Source organism: Dipteris shenzhenensis, chromosome 15 (assembly GCF_047967505.1).
Source record: "Dipteris shenzhenensis isolate YYH24624 ecotype China chromosome 15, Dip_SZ_1.0, whole genome shotgun sequence".
Taxonomy (NCBI): Eukaryota; Viridiplantae; Streptophyta; class Polypodiopsida; order Gleicheniales; family Dipteridaceae; genus Dipteris; species Dipteris shenzhenensis.
In genome coordinates this window covers 35,971,798-35,986,377 of record NC_141610.1, presented here as the reverse complement: position 1 = coordinate 35,986,377, position 14,580 = coordinate 35,971,798, and the positions used below count along the sequence as shown (strand labels likewise).

General features: G+C 42.6%; 1 protein-coding gene across 2 annotated transcripts in view; it reads right to left on the bottom strand.

The window, feature by feature from the left end:
- Nucleotides 1-5,777, bottom strand: part of EMB2191 (Cytidine/deoxycytidylate deaminase family protein) — a 90,117-nt gene extending 84,340 nt beyond the window's left edge. For both annotated transcript variants that reach the window (XM_087385882.1, XM_087385883.1), the window contains exon 1: nucleotides 5,159-5,777. The gene's annotated coding sequence lies outside the window, so the exon portion shown is untranslated. The remainder of the gene's footprint in view (nucleotides 1-5,158) is intronic.
- Between the last annotated feature and the right edge of the window lie 8,803 nt (nucleotides 5,778-14,580).

Below are 14,580 nucleotides of genomic sequence, written 5' to 3'. Positions count from 1 at the left end.
GATCCTAAACCTTGCGATCCCAAAACTGCTTCCCAACGGGAAGCTGCACCTCATAGGTGTGATCGCTAGGTGTCGTATGTAGGTTCAGCTTCTGCACAAGTTTATAGTTACTAAAGTTGTGAGAACTGCCTGGGTCAAAGAGAATAAGAATCTGGGTGTTCTTAACCTTCACATAAACCCATAAAAGGTCATGGGTTCCAAACAAGGAGTTAATAAAATTGCAATAACAAGAAATCAGGCTAGCAATAACATTCATAGAAATACATGTCATCATCGCCTAGGTAACCCCTTTGGGGGTTCAGTTCCTTGTCCCGAAGGTAGCTTGGGCCCTGGAGCAGCTGTAGGATTCTTGCACCTTGATCAATCAGCCTTCATGTGGCCACGCTCCTCACAAATGAAACATCGGCCTTCCTTTTTCAGCTTCAAGGTACAGAGGAAATGTGCTTTGCTAGTCAGAGTTGAATTGGGTTTCTTCTTGGAGGTATTGTCCAAAGACTTCCCCTCCGCGGTGCTAGTGGAAGATGGGAAGAACTTCCGCTTGTCCTTCCCACTAGTATCTGAGGTGGATGCACCCTTTGTCGTGGCATAGTGTCATCATAAATACGCGCGTAATTCATGGCCTCTTGCAAAGAAGTGCACTTGTTTATTCTTGACCTGCAATTTGTGGGAATCAAGTAATTCGTCCACAAAGAAGCCCAATAAGGTAATGGGATCCATCTTTGCGGCTCTAGTCTGCGAATCCCGGAAACTTATGTAGATAGACGTTGAAGGTGAGATTCCGTTTAGACATGTCTAAGGCTTTGAACTTCCCTACAATATCATAATCCTCCTCTTTCTTCCGGAATTCTTTCTTAAAGAGTTCTTCAAATTCGGTCGAGGTGGAGGGTTTCGGCTGCAACTCCTTCTACAAGTTGAATCTTATTATCATCAGGAGAAAAGTGAAACTGAAAGTGCACTTGCAAGTTGCCACTTGTGCAACCAAGTGTCTACCACTTCCTTTGTCCTGGATTTTTGATCTCCAGGATAGGGATCTGGTGTAATATTCGGGCCCAACGGTCTGGCCAGCTCCAACGCACCATCTCCTCCCCTTTCCTTGCAGCACCTGCCCTAATTCCCTCAGCCAGTAAATTCGCTGCCCCTCCTAACCTGATCAATGAAATCGCATCAGCCCTACAGGGATTGCAACAAGTCTATCCCTCAATCGTTGAATCCTTTGCAAACTGGTTCCCACGCCAAGGAGTCCCCCTCTAACCCAAACCACTAATCACGAACCTTTCTCTACCTGGTTCTTCAGCGATTCATGCACCATCTCCAACAATCTCTAGCCAATCCCAATCCTGTTGATTCCTTTGGCCCTAACTGGCGCAATCACAAGCACTTGCAGGGATCCAAAGAAAATTTTGAATTTGAGCCATACCTAAAGGAAATCTCGTCCACACCTTCTCTCTACCAACTGACACAACCCCAACGCTCCTGAGAACTCAGACCTGCAAAGAAACACAGAAAAGCAGCCATAGAACACCGATGAAAATTGCAAGCATGCTCACCACCGAACCATGACATCCAGGACTCGGATGTCCCCTCGGAGCCACAAGCTGAGCTGCTGGCACATTGGCACATCTCCCAACTAGATTCCAACCAGCTTGGCATCCCATACCACCAGATGGCGCCCTCAGGGGCCCTGGATCTACTGCTGGGCCCCGGATATGCTAGAGAGTAGGTGCGCGTCTACAACACGATCCAGGATCCAGACCAGCAAGGAAGAGCCAAGCTTGCTCTGATTTGTGTGATAGAAATTGAACCCCTGGGCTCCTTATATAGGCTCAAGCCCAGTGCTGCTAAAAATAGTAGAATCCCTAGCTTGTCCCATTGCCCTTGCAACTCAACTTGAGAACCACCTGCCTAGCCCCCATGCTACCTAAGCTAGTCCTGTGTGCCTAAAGCACACGCCAGATATGGTCCGTGCACAGCCCATGGTAGGGCTGACTCAGCCATGTCCAAGGGTTGAATCCCATTCCAGTCCACAGCAAACCTATAAGTGGCTATCTTCCAGCATGTAGTCAAGATGTTTGTAGCCTTCAAAGCCTACAAAAGCAAGGCATTCCAGCCCAGATGGTTGACCAAACCATTGCCCACTAGGCAATTAATAGTCCTCAAAGGGCTCCCAAAGGGTAGCCATATCGTAGTCCTAGTATGCATTAGTCCCCAACCTGAGTTCTCAAGCAAGTAATCTTCTAGCGTCAGTACACCTTGTCCATAATCACCTTCCAACAATCTACTTCTGAGATTTGAAGAAGCACCCCACAATTCCCCTTTTGCCTTTCAGGAAGGCACGTGTCTTCCAACCTCGCATTTCCTGAGAAAGATGAAGAGCAGATTCTCTCCACAGAAAATTATAAAGGCTCAAACTAGTTTTACAAGCACATACCAGATCGCCATCTTGCCTGCGTGCTTGCTCTAAAAGCAAACCATGCATCCCATGGAGGCACATACCAATGACATGTGTAGTCTTGTAATGCCCCATTCTCAATTACAGCATCCATCTAAACCTGAAAACCCAGGGCCCTCCATGGAATCCACTCTCATGTTAGTATTAACAACAAACCACCAGGAAGAGTAGAAGCACTCCTTGCTGTCCTTCACCTTCACAAAGGTCTCTGACTCCTTGTATGCCCACATCCCAATATCAAACATCCTCACGGTGACTTCTGGGTCTGCATATCTGACCTCATTAACACATGGAGATGTCACCAAGAACAATTCTCTAGCTACCACATTAGCCAAAGCTTTTGACTCACCATCTGAATCTAAATCGGACGACTCCTTATTTTTCTTTTGATCCGCCTTCTTCTTTTTGCAATCCTTCACAAAATGGCCCTGGCTGATCACAATAGAAGCACTTCTTTTTCTGCTTCTTTTTCTTACTTGAAGTGTCCTCTTCATCTCCAAAGTCATCCTTCTTGGGCTTGCCATTGCTAGGCTTGCCCTGTCCTTTGGAAGCTTTGTCCTTTGCCAGCAACGCCTTGTCGTCGTCGTCTTTATTAAAGAGCTTCTCTCGAGCCTCTTCATGTAGCAATAAGGGACCCAACTCCTCAAAGGTTAAAGGTTGGTCCTCTCTCTTGCTGTCACAGTCGTAACGAAGCTGTTGAAACTCCGTGGTAGCATCCCAAGTATCAGCAAAGCCAACATCTGGGATGTTGATGTTGAAGAGTCAACATCTAGGATGCATTATCTGTCTCATACGGATCCTTCAAAATGGCCCACGCCTCTACTGACGTGTCTGTCATTTGGATATGAGGAATCACCGAGTCCGCCGTTGTCCTCCTGATGATTAAGGCCAAGGCTTGGGCATCTCTATCCTCCCACACTTCAAGTTCATCTACATCTGCCGGTCCAAGTATCCTCCCCTTGTTGTCCAGCACATCCTCCGGCTTTGCCTCCGTTCCCGTTGTAGGCTTCCACTTTTCGAGCCACTAAATGACTCCAGATCTTCACCTTAAAAGACCTTGAAGCTTCATTTGAGATGATGTGTGGGGCTTTTACACTATTATTTGGGCATTCAATTTATGCTCAAAATCCAGAATACATTCACGGACGGTTACATCCTATGTGATGCACTCCTATTTCAACTCCCCATGGAGCCACGGTTGAGGCTCTCGAGCCCTGAAATTTGAAGGCCCGCCCCAACATTCTTTTGGAAGGCCTCATACACTGAATGGCCTTCCATAAAGAAACCAAATTTCAAAATTGACCTTCAAATGTAGTCTTAAAATAAAATTGGACTTCCATGATATTATTTTGAAGTTTCCTTACACATATTACGAAAGACATGCATAAGATTTTAGTTCATCCATTTTTTTAAAATCAAATAAGCTTTTGATGTTTGTAAAAACAAAAGTTTTGCATTCCAAAAGTTCATCACATCAAAAGGCCTTTATATGAATTGAGGCCACCTATGCATTCCAACATTTCTTTACATCACAAGGCCTTTGCGTATCAAGTCATTGAGGCCTGCAATTTTTCATATTCAAACCTGCCTCATAAATCTTCTCCCAATCAACGTCATTCAATGAGTGAGGTGCCATCAGGGATATAAACATTAGTGTCTCTAATGTATCAAGGGTAAGACTGCTTCTATCATCATCTTTAATCCTGTTTTGCTTTGAAACTCCACGCTCACATGAAGTCATACTTACTGGAATTACAAGCATTATTTGCCAAAGCCTCATCAAGTTTGGATAAGACTGCAACCACTCAATCTCACCACCACATTGTTCGCATGCTGAATGCAAGCCACACTTTGGATATGCCTTATAGAGTGACAAACAAAACCGCTCAAGTTCCACCTCACACCGCATAGGATCTAGACTAATAAATTTCAAGAAATGAGATGGGCATGCAAGCAGTTACATCACATAGGATCTAGACCAACAATCGTCCAGATCTATCCCATCTTCATTTTCAGATCCTTCTTGCTAAAAACTAGTGAGAAACCATGCCAAGCTAATGAGCACAAGCAAATACTTCATCACGAACGAATGATGGCCGCACAAAGAGCTGTAAATTGACAGAGTCGATCGATATTTCAAGATCGTTGCCGACCATAAGGTCCTTGACTTCATGGACAACTGGTTCATCTTCGTGTTGGAACAATGTTGTCGCCTGTGTGCTACGCAATTTCCCTTCTTGCAACAGCAACACAACTTCTACCGTTTCTACGCAATTGCCCTTCTTGCAACAGCAACACAACTTCTACCCGTTTCAGTCAAATGCGGCATAGCTGCAGTCGACTACTTTGATTGTGAACACTTCAAAATATTTGTTAGAGCCCAAATTTTATCACACGGAAAAAGCCAAATAGCCAGCAAGGATTGTGTCGACTGAACCTCACAGTTCACACCCAAAACTTTCACGGATGTAGCTACCACTACACCTCTTACCCAGCAAGAGGGGTCTGGCTCTACAAGGAATCTAAACATTAATATTTAAAGGACTCAAACGTTCGGGAAAGTAAAGAGAGGAAAAAATATGCCATTGCGAACTCTATTCGTCCATTGCGATTATAGTTATATGTAGTGTCAATGGGAAGGAACCATCGCAAGAAGGTGCAACACTACATTTATAATGCGAAATGAGCAGATAAGCAAATGGAACATACCTTCCAAGAGATAAAGAAACCAAGCAAGTTCACCACCCTGTACGCAGTCTGCCTCTTCAAAGTTCACAGGACTGATTCTATTCACAAAAAGACTCTGCCCTTGTAGCGACTCTGCCCATTGGCGTATGTTTCTCTCTCCTTCTAGCAACTCTACCAAGCGTTCTTCTAGCAACTCTACCAAGCGTTGTATGTTCCTCTCTCCTTGTAGCGACTGTGCATAGCGTTATACGTTGCTCTCTTTTTTTTATACGAGACTATCTAAAAGATTTGTGATTATTGGTATGCACTTGATGAAAGAGACCAAACAGATTTGTGATTCCTAGTCTGCACTCGAGTGGAATATATAGTGGCTGGTTCTAGGAAGTTGGTTCATAGAACGATAGTCTGACTATCAGAGGCGACTTTTAGGACTCTGTCCGTTTAAATAGTGTGGGAAGTCGAGCGTAAATGGGGGAAGGTTCGAGGCAAATTGGGAAGTTATATATAAAAACAAGTTGAATGATAGAATCATTCATAAGGCCTTCCGGAGATCGAAAACTAGACTAGGTTGCCGTAGGTAGCCTTTCCGTCATGGCTCTAACTCCAAATTGGTCCTGAATCCTCACTATTATCCAATTGGGTTTCAATAGCAAGGTAGTGAGGTTTGTCCAACAATCACTCAATCAAGTGATAACAAGAAAGAAAACATGTAATTATCTCCCTCCTTATATAATAGATTTGCCAGAAGAATGAATAAAAAGGTATGCTTTTGGGTCAAATTTGGAAGGAGTGTTTTAGTCCCTTAGATCAATCTAAAATCAAGGGCCTAAAATTATACAAGTGGCTTAAGGAGAGCTCACAAAAGTTTGCTTTTCTAGAAAGCACGTTTCAAACCCTTGGATCTTCATAAAGATCAATGCTTATAATCACATGGCTTAACGAGGGCTTAGAGAAGTAAAACTTCCTTCTAGGCTGCCTACTGTAAAGAAAACGAATTGGATGCATAGCTGACTGAAAGCACACATAGAGAGAGAGGGAGAGAGAGGGGGGGGGAGAAGATGAATTAGAGAGAGGGGGGGGGGACAGAGAGAGAGTGAGGGGGGGAGGGAGAGAGAGAGAGAGAGAGAGAGAGAGAGAGAGAGAAAGAGAGAGATTCTAGGGTAGAAAATAGAAAGTGAAAGTTGGTGACCGTCATTCATTGGGCTTATCCAAAATAGAAAAAGAGAAAAACAGGGAGCAAATGGTGGAGATCACATGGTCCCAACCAATCACAAAAAAAGCAATGAAATTTTACAAAAAAATGAATTTTCCCTTTCGCAAGGGAGGGTGCCTTCACTAAGGCCTTCCCTTGAGGGCAGGCCAAAAATTTGAAGGTTCTTCTCAAATTTGCAAGACAAAAATTTTCTACCACTTCTTATGAAGGCTTGGCAAGCTTTGGTGCTTGATGAAGCCTTCAAATTTCATTAGTGTCTCCATCTATGATGCAAGTGAACCTTTTGATGCTTATGTATACAGGCAAGCTGTTGGATGTCTTATTTCTCTCTGCAATATGTCTCCACATATTCATATAATTGTATCCTAGTTGAGCAGGTATATGCTCAGCCCAAAGACAAAACATTGTCAAGAGTGTTTTCAGATATTTGCACGGTACTTTGTCTCTTGATCTGTTCTAAGTCAGGGGGTGTGACTCTGGTGCGTCTGCCAATGATTTTAGTTGTGGCTATCAATGATTCAGAGGCCGATGAGTTTTGTAGAGCATGTTGTGGCTGGAAAATTAACTAACTCTGAATTAAGTATCTTCTACTTTTAGCTAGTTCACATTATATGTTTGGGACTGCAGTTTGCCTTTCAAAAAGTGAAAAGATTGAAGTTGAGATTCTTAAATTTTGGCTAAGTCTTAACCCATGGCTCTGATACCTTCCATCTCCTCCTTTCATTCCATTAACCTTCTATCTCCTCCTTCCTCCCGAAGGTGACCTTCCATCTCCTCCATTCCATTGACCTTCTATCGCCTCCTTGCCCCTAAAGCTGCCTCTTGTCTTCCCACCTCCTCCCTAAAGCCTCCCTCTTGTCCTTGCCTCCCTCTTGTCCTTCCACCTCCTCCCCCCTCCAAGCCTCCATTCAAGAGCTCCTTCTTTGTGACACGTGGTAGGCTCTTCTCCTCCAAGCTGCCATGTGTCCTCTCCTTTTTTTTTTGGGTGTCTGTGGTTAATAGGTTAAAGATTACAAGCTCACTCTATATAGCGCATGTCACGCTATATGGAGGAAAGAGTTCTCCATAAGATGTCTCGTGGGTGTAAGTGCCTCACACTGCAAAGCCGGCTCTCAAAACAAAACAAAAAGCATGGCAAGCATTGCAATAAATTTTCAAACCCGCGATGACGGTGTTGCTTTGTTATTAGCTTCTTGCATGCTTGAGTGAATAAAACCAGAATCTATGCTCCAGGAAAGAGAATCAACCAGCTAATTAGAGAAACAGAAAGCTGAGAATGAGGTGACTAGGAAAACATGTGGATAGTGGCACTTCTTAGGAAAAGACTACAAACCGTCGCAAGAAAGAGAAGACCCAAATCATGAAACAAAGAAGACGGGAATAGTCTGGCAGTGGCAAAAAAGGAAACCACCATGGACATCTCCGCTGCAAATGCAAAGCCGTCTCTTTGCTATAGTCTGCCCTTAGCGAGGCAGTGCTAAAAACACAATCTCTAACGAACATTAGCAGAAAACTTTGCGTTGGTAATCAATTCAGCATCCAGGTTAAATTTTTAGTTTTTATTTAGAATTTCAAATTCGGCAGTTCGATTGAAACTTTGAAATTTAAATTTCAATCCATTTAGCATCGAGGTTTAATTTTTAGTTTTTAGTTATATTTTTTTAGTTATATTGCAGCATAATTTTTAGTTAAAATTTCAAATTTGGCAATTCGATTGAAACTTTGATTTTAGGCATTGATTCTTGGGATTGCTTTTACATGATTGTCTTTTATCACCACAACAAAGTAGAGAATCGACTATAAAGATGCATTGGTTGTTGATGGCTCATTCATGAGGATAGCAGAAGGTTGATTAGAGCAGTATTCTGCAAGATAAAGCAACCTACTACTAATTACAATACCCATATTACCCATCATGATCACCCTAATACCTCGAAACCACTCAATAATCTCAAGGCTCCCTAGGCTTTATAAGCATGTCACCTCTTTGCCCATAGGCTGTGTGCTTATACTTACGTAAAATAGGCATATAAATATGTGCATTTACTTGCCCTATGGGATTTGGTGGAACAAGATATATTAAACTATATATTTTATTGTAATTACTTGAATTTATGTTCTAGAAGCTAAGCAACACTCTCTTCTAATGCATGATCTATAAGGAATCAAAAGACTGGACCATCATGGATGTGAGATCAAAGGACAATGCTAACATATTGCATGTTATCATAGTCTAGGTCTCCATATCGTACAAGTTGTAGCAACAGCAACCTCCATGTTGTCAAAGCCTTAAAGTGATAGATTAGGTGGTTGTAGCGTGATTGCCGATGGTCCTACATCAAAGATTCTACCATTAATAATGTGTCATAGCTGTATAGGTAGCCAACCTTTGGTGTGTAGAGGAGACATTGTTGAGTCGCCGTAGAGTGGTTGAAGAGCTACGCATGCGTCCATCCACCTTCAGCATAAGAAATCCTCTCTTGTGTGTATACTTGTGCAATTGTAGAGTTGAAGCTTCCCCCTCTTCGGCTACACACTTGTCGTTGTCTTGTTTTCTTTCATGGTATCATAGCCTACATGGCCATCGGTATAGCACAAGCAAATGGTATACATCTTCCTCAATCAAGAGGTCAACATCCCAACCATAGTCATTATGAATCTCTGCAAGTCTGAGCTTTTGAACACTATATAATGTATGTAGATATGAGCTTTCGACAGTCCACCACTAATGTTTGGGAGCAAATCCCTATAGGTAGCACAGCCGGAAAGTGCAAGAGTGCATTGTCTCAGATCGTGACGTCCTTCGTGATGTGGCGAGAGGGTAGCATATGCTGAGGGTGACTTTATTTTTTTGATTCGAGGCCATTTTGGGGCCCGTTTTGGAGGCGGAAGTTCTCTGCAAGCACTGAGAAAAAGGCCCTGTTTTGCTGTGCGACCACTGCTCTGCAGGTTGATGAAAAGTTGTCGCAAAAATTGCATCGTATGCCTATGCGCAGAGATATTGGGAGTTACAGAATCATCCTTATTGTGTGTTGATGCAAAATCGTCACAAGAAGTGACTATGTGGTCAAATACCACTTTCTCAGTTTTGTAGATTTACCCTTGTGAGGCAGAAGCTGTGTTTTTTGCAGTGACAGAATATTTTGCAGTGTTCTGTAATGGCGTCCGATTCTCTTTCATAGATTGTCACTGAAAAGCTTGACAAGAACAACTTCCAAGCATGGAAGTTTAGAATGACGAATTTCCTTATGGGAAAAGTCTATTGGGAGTTCATTATAGAAAATGAAGAAGAACCACTTCTTCCTAATGTTCCCAATCAACAGGAAATGCAAGCATTTAAAGGATGGCATGAGAGCGCCAAAAAAGTTATGTACTGGCTGTCTATCAGTATTTCAGATTCTATGATTGTGCATATTTAGGATGCAAGTACGGCAAAGGAGGCATGGGATACTTTGGGCAAAATGTATAGCACAAATACGCAAGCCAGGAAAATGCAGCTCAAGCAGGAGTTGCACAATGTGCAGAGAGAAAATATGAGCATCAATGACTACAACATGAAGGTGAAGAAAATTGCAGATGCACTTGCTTCCATTGGGTTGCCAGTGGAAGATGATGATTTAGTTTCTGTGACCTTGAATGGTCTAGGAAAGGATTATGCACAGTTTCAGACATCCATTGCCGTCTATAAAAAATTTCCTGATTTTGAGGACTTGTTTGCTCTTCTAATTTCTGAAGAGCAGAGAAATGGTGGTGCATCTTCTTCGGGAGAAACTTCAAAAGAAACTGTCTTCTACTCAAATGCTGGAAGAGGTAGAGGCAGAGGTAGAGCAGGCCGATCTGGAGGCTATGATAGAAATCAGAATATGCATCAAACTCAAGAAAACCAGTCCTATGGAGGAGCACGTGGTAACTCTAGAGGTAGGGGGAGCCAAAGAAGTCATGGTGGATGGCAGAGAGGCCAAAATGCAAATAGCAATGTTGAATGCTACTACTGTGGTAAAATGGGTCATATGGCTAAAGACTGCTATAAAAAGCAGAATGACATCATGAATGGAAAATTGCAATAAGGGAATTATGCATCTTCTAGTAGACAAGGTGATGACAAAAATGAGCATTTGTTTATGGTGCAGCACATGACCAATTCTGTGACAAGTGTAGAAGAAAGCAATGATGTGTGGCATGTTGACTTAGGTGCGTCAAACCACATGACAGGTCATGCAGAATGGATGCAGGATGCAAGGAAAATGGAAAGACTAGGATTTGTGGAGACTGCTGATGATACTGCACATCCAATTGTGCAGATTGGTAAAATTCCTTTGTCTATGCAGGATGGGAAAAAGAAATACCTGTCTGATGTATTTCATCCAGACAAACACGCCATTTCTTTCCTTTCTTGGGAGTAACCACCACTGGAGAAACCCGCTCTAAATTCTCAACTAGAAAAATAAATCCACCTTGGAGCAAGTTAGTCACCTCCTTCCTTAGCACTTCTGCTTGTACCACTCCCAACCATCTAAGCCGTTGCACCACTGGCTTGCTTTGAGGCTTCAAGTCAATTTTGTGCTCCACTAAGGTAACTTGGTACACCTGTGGGTAACTATTTGCAAACAGATTAGGAAACCCATCAAGCATTTCTAGCTATTCATCTCTTTCAGTACCAAGTCTGTGATCACAAATGGGTGCTATACTACCTATTCTACGTACTCAGATTAAAAAAGCACAAAAAAGATTAACTATCAGGCATGGAAGTTCTGAATGCATGATTGCTTGGTGGATAAAGGTCTTTGGGGTTATGTAAGGAAAGATATAGAGCAACCGGTGCTCCCCAAAGCAGATAGTTATGCATATCAACTACCTAGGAATGGAATGAAAAGAATAAGAAATGCATGTATCCATATTTTGCAAGTGTAACAGATGGCATGATTGGCCATATACAAGATTTGGAGACTGCACAAGATGCATGGAAAACATTGGAAAAGTTGTACAGTAGAACCACAAAGGCTAGGAAGACACAACTGAAGAATAAGGTTCAAGGTAGAGTACATGGCGGAGAACTCCTCTTCCTCATAGATCATGGAGGTCAAGGGTTGAGGGACTAAGGGTTTAGGGGGAGCATAAGAGTGGGAGAGGAAGAAGGTGTAAGAGCATGGGGAAGGAGGAGAGGGAGGAGAAGGGAGGAGGAGAGGGAGGAGGAGGGAGGAGGAGAGGGAGGAGAATAGAGGAGGAGGGAGGAGGAGAGGGAGGAGAAGGGAGGAGGAGAGGGAGAGGAGGAGTTGGAAGGAGGAGAGGGAGAGGAGGGGTTGCAAGGTTAGGACATGTGATGATGACTAAGTTTTTGTAGCCTTAAATGGGTTAAATGAAGATGAGAATTGCAAGTCATTTTTTACTTGAGTTTATGTATGAGAGAATCTCCCCGACTTTGAATCTCTTATTACTAAAGAGCTAGCTCATAGAGGAGGAAGAAGCAATGAGTGAGGGCGTATGAGTGCCTTCTACTGAAACTCTATAAGAGCCAAGGGGAAATCACAAAGAGGCCATGGTGCCCAAAGAGTTGGTAGTGGATACCAATAGAATTATAAAAATAAACAATATTTTGGGAAATATCTTGACGTCCAGGAAGAGGAAGTTATATTTCTCCCCTAGAGGTGGATGGCAAAACAACAAAAATCAAAGTGCCTACTACTATTATAAAAAACCAGGTCACATTGACAAGTTTTGTTACAACAAACAACAAGATGCAAAGAATGGTAGATTGCAACAAGACATGCATCATCCAACAAGAAAAATGAAGAGAGAGGAGAATATATGTTTGTAATGTGGCATATGTTGAATGCCATTTCACACAAGGAAAGGATTAAATATGTATGGTTTGTGGATTGGTGCATCAAACCACATGAGCTCTATGGAGAGTGGTTTGTTGAGACAAGAGATGATACATGTCATACAATTGAGCATGTTGGCAGAATTCCTTTGAATCTGCAAAATGGGCAAACAAAGCATTTGGTTGATGTAATACATGTGCCAAGTATTACGAGGAACATGCTAATTACTTAGTTTCTATTGGTCAAATGGTAGAGCAAGGATTGCAAGTCAAGTTTTAATACAAAGGGCGTGTTTGTTGAGGACTACAAGAATAGCAACACACTTATCGCAAGTGGATTCAGAGTTGGTAGAATGTTCTTGAATGTGGGCATGCCACGTGTGGAAGCTACAATGTTTAGAAAAGGACAAGGAATTGTTGTAGACGTAGAGATATGGCATAAGCAAAATGGCCATGCGAATGTGCAGTGACTTGATTGAATGCTATCCAGAGGAATAGTTACAAGTTTGTCAAAGTTTAGAGTTGAAGATGACATGGACAAGGTGTGTGAATCATGTTAGGCCAGGAAATTCTTTCCACATGAAAGACATATAAGTTCAAAGCCATTAGATTTAGTAAGGGGTCTCAGAGATATGCAATCATTAAGTGGGAGCAAGTTTTTTTGACCTTTATTGACTAAAGTTTTATGTGACCTTTGTTGATTACTCAAGTTTTATTGGTTATGCAATCATTAAGTGGGAGCAAGTTTTATGTGACATTTATTGATTATTCAAGGAAGATTTGGGTATTTTGAATGCAAGAAGTAATAATTTGGGAGCAAAGGTAGGAGAATGGAGGTGGACTGCGATGGTTCTCCACCTCCCCATACTACCATCCCTCCCCAGACTTCTACAATCCCTTCCCAGACTACTCAACCCAACGAGACACACTACTGCTAAATGTGCAAACATTTGGGGAGACCTCTACTCCTTCTAGCTCGTTGCCATCTTTAGCTACTAAGGAAAAGCTTATGGGACTTCAATCATAGAGAAGCCTCCTGAAGGACAAGAGACATTCCCAAAGTTCCCCCTGACTCCCTTTGAATGGGAGATTGACTATGACTTTCACATGCATTTCCTTGCGCTCCCATCTCATTTTTCTAAGAGGTAGATCTACTTTTTGACTCACAAGAATTACACTGAGTGGGAGAAGGAGGAGTATGGAACTATAATGAGACCCTATGGGATTTGAGGAATCTACAAAGGAGAAGCAACCCTTTGAATCACCTCAAGAGGTGGCTCAACAGCGAGAGGTGGATCAACTAGGCCCTACTAGATCCACACCTCCCACCTCAGGGGCCAGCTACTCGTCGGTCATCCTCAAGGAGTATAAGGGAGGATTCTTTGCAACCCCTTCTATCAAACTTCATACTGTTAGTGCTTCAAGTGCTCGAGGCTTCAAGAACACTTCCATCAAGAATGGAGGGCAAATTGCTTCGCTAGCATAGTCTCGCACTGGAGGATGAGGAGCCCCAAAATCTCGGACAGTGAAAAGCTGCTGAACCCTCAAATGAAGGAAGAAGAGAATTTGCCCATAAACCTACCACTGACAAAAGCCCTGATCACCCCTCTGGAGATGGAGATGTAGGAGGAGAGCGCTTCCCAAACATCCTACCACCCAAAGAGCTAACACTAGGAGCCAACCTTGGAGGCATAGGCCATGAATGTGGTAAAATAGGAACTAGGAACATGCTAAAAGTAGGGACGAGAGCATATGGAATGGCACATGATCTACAAGAAGAGGGGGGGGAATCTGAAGACAAGGTAGAGTCTACTGGTCTAGGTACTTGTGTCTCTACCTTTATAGATGAATAGCTTCATAATGATTCTGTTAATTGGTTTGACATTATGGCGGATGGGAAACTCCTGGGAAGATGGCCTCCCCGTTGAGTTCGACAAAGTCTTTTGAGAAGACATAGGGCCCTATCTTCTTAAACTTTGGGAAGAAAGTCTCCTAGCTCTTATACTACCCCCTCATGTAAATGGAGGGGTCATTGAGCTAATCCCAAAAGGGGGAGATAGATAGATACTCAAAAACTGGAGACCCTTGACAATTTCAAACTGCAGCTATAAAATCTTTGCCAAGTCCCTAGCTCTAAGGATCCAGAATAGAATGGACTCTTGGATTCTCCCTAAATAGAAAGGCTTCATCAAAGGTAGGCATTTATTAGAAGCCATTTTCAATTTGTGGGAAGGTGTGAGTATGCCAAGGACACAAAGCAGGATGTCTGCTTTCTCAAAGTAAACTTTGACAAGGCTTATGAGGATAGACTTGAATGGGAATTCATCATCTAGACTCTTTAAGATCTTGGAATAGGTTAGGGTTTTGTTTCTTATGCTAAAGTTTTACTTTTAAATGCCTCAACAAAAG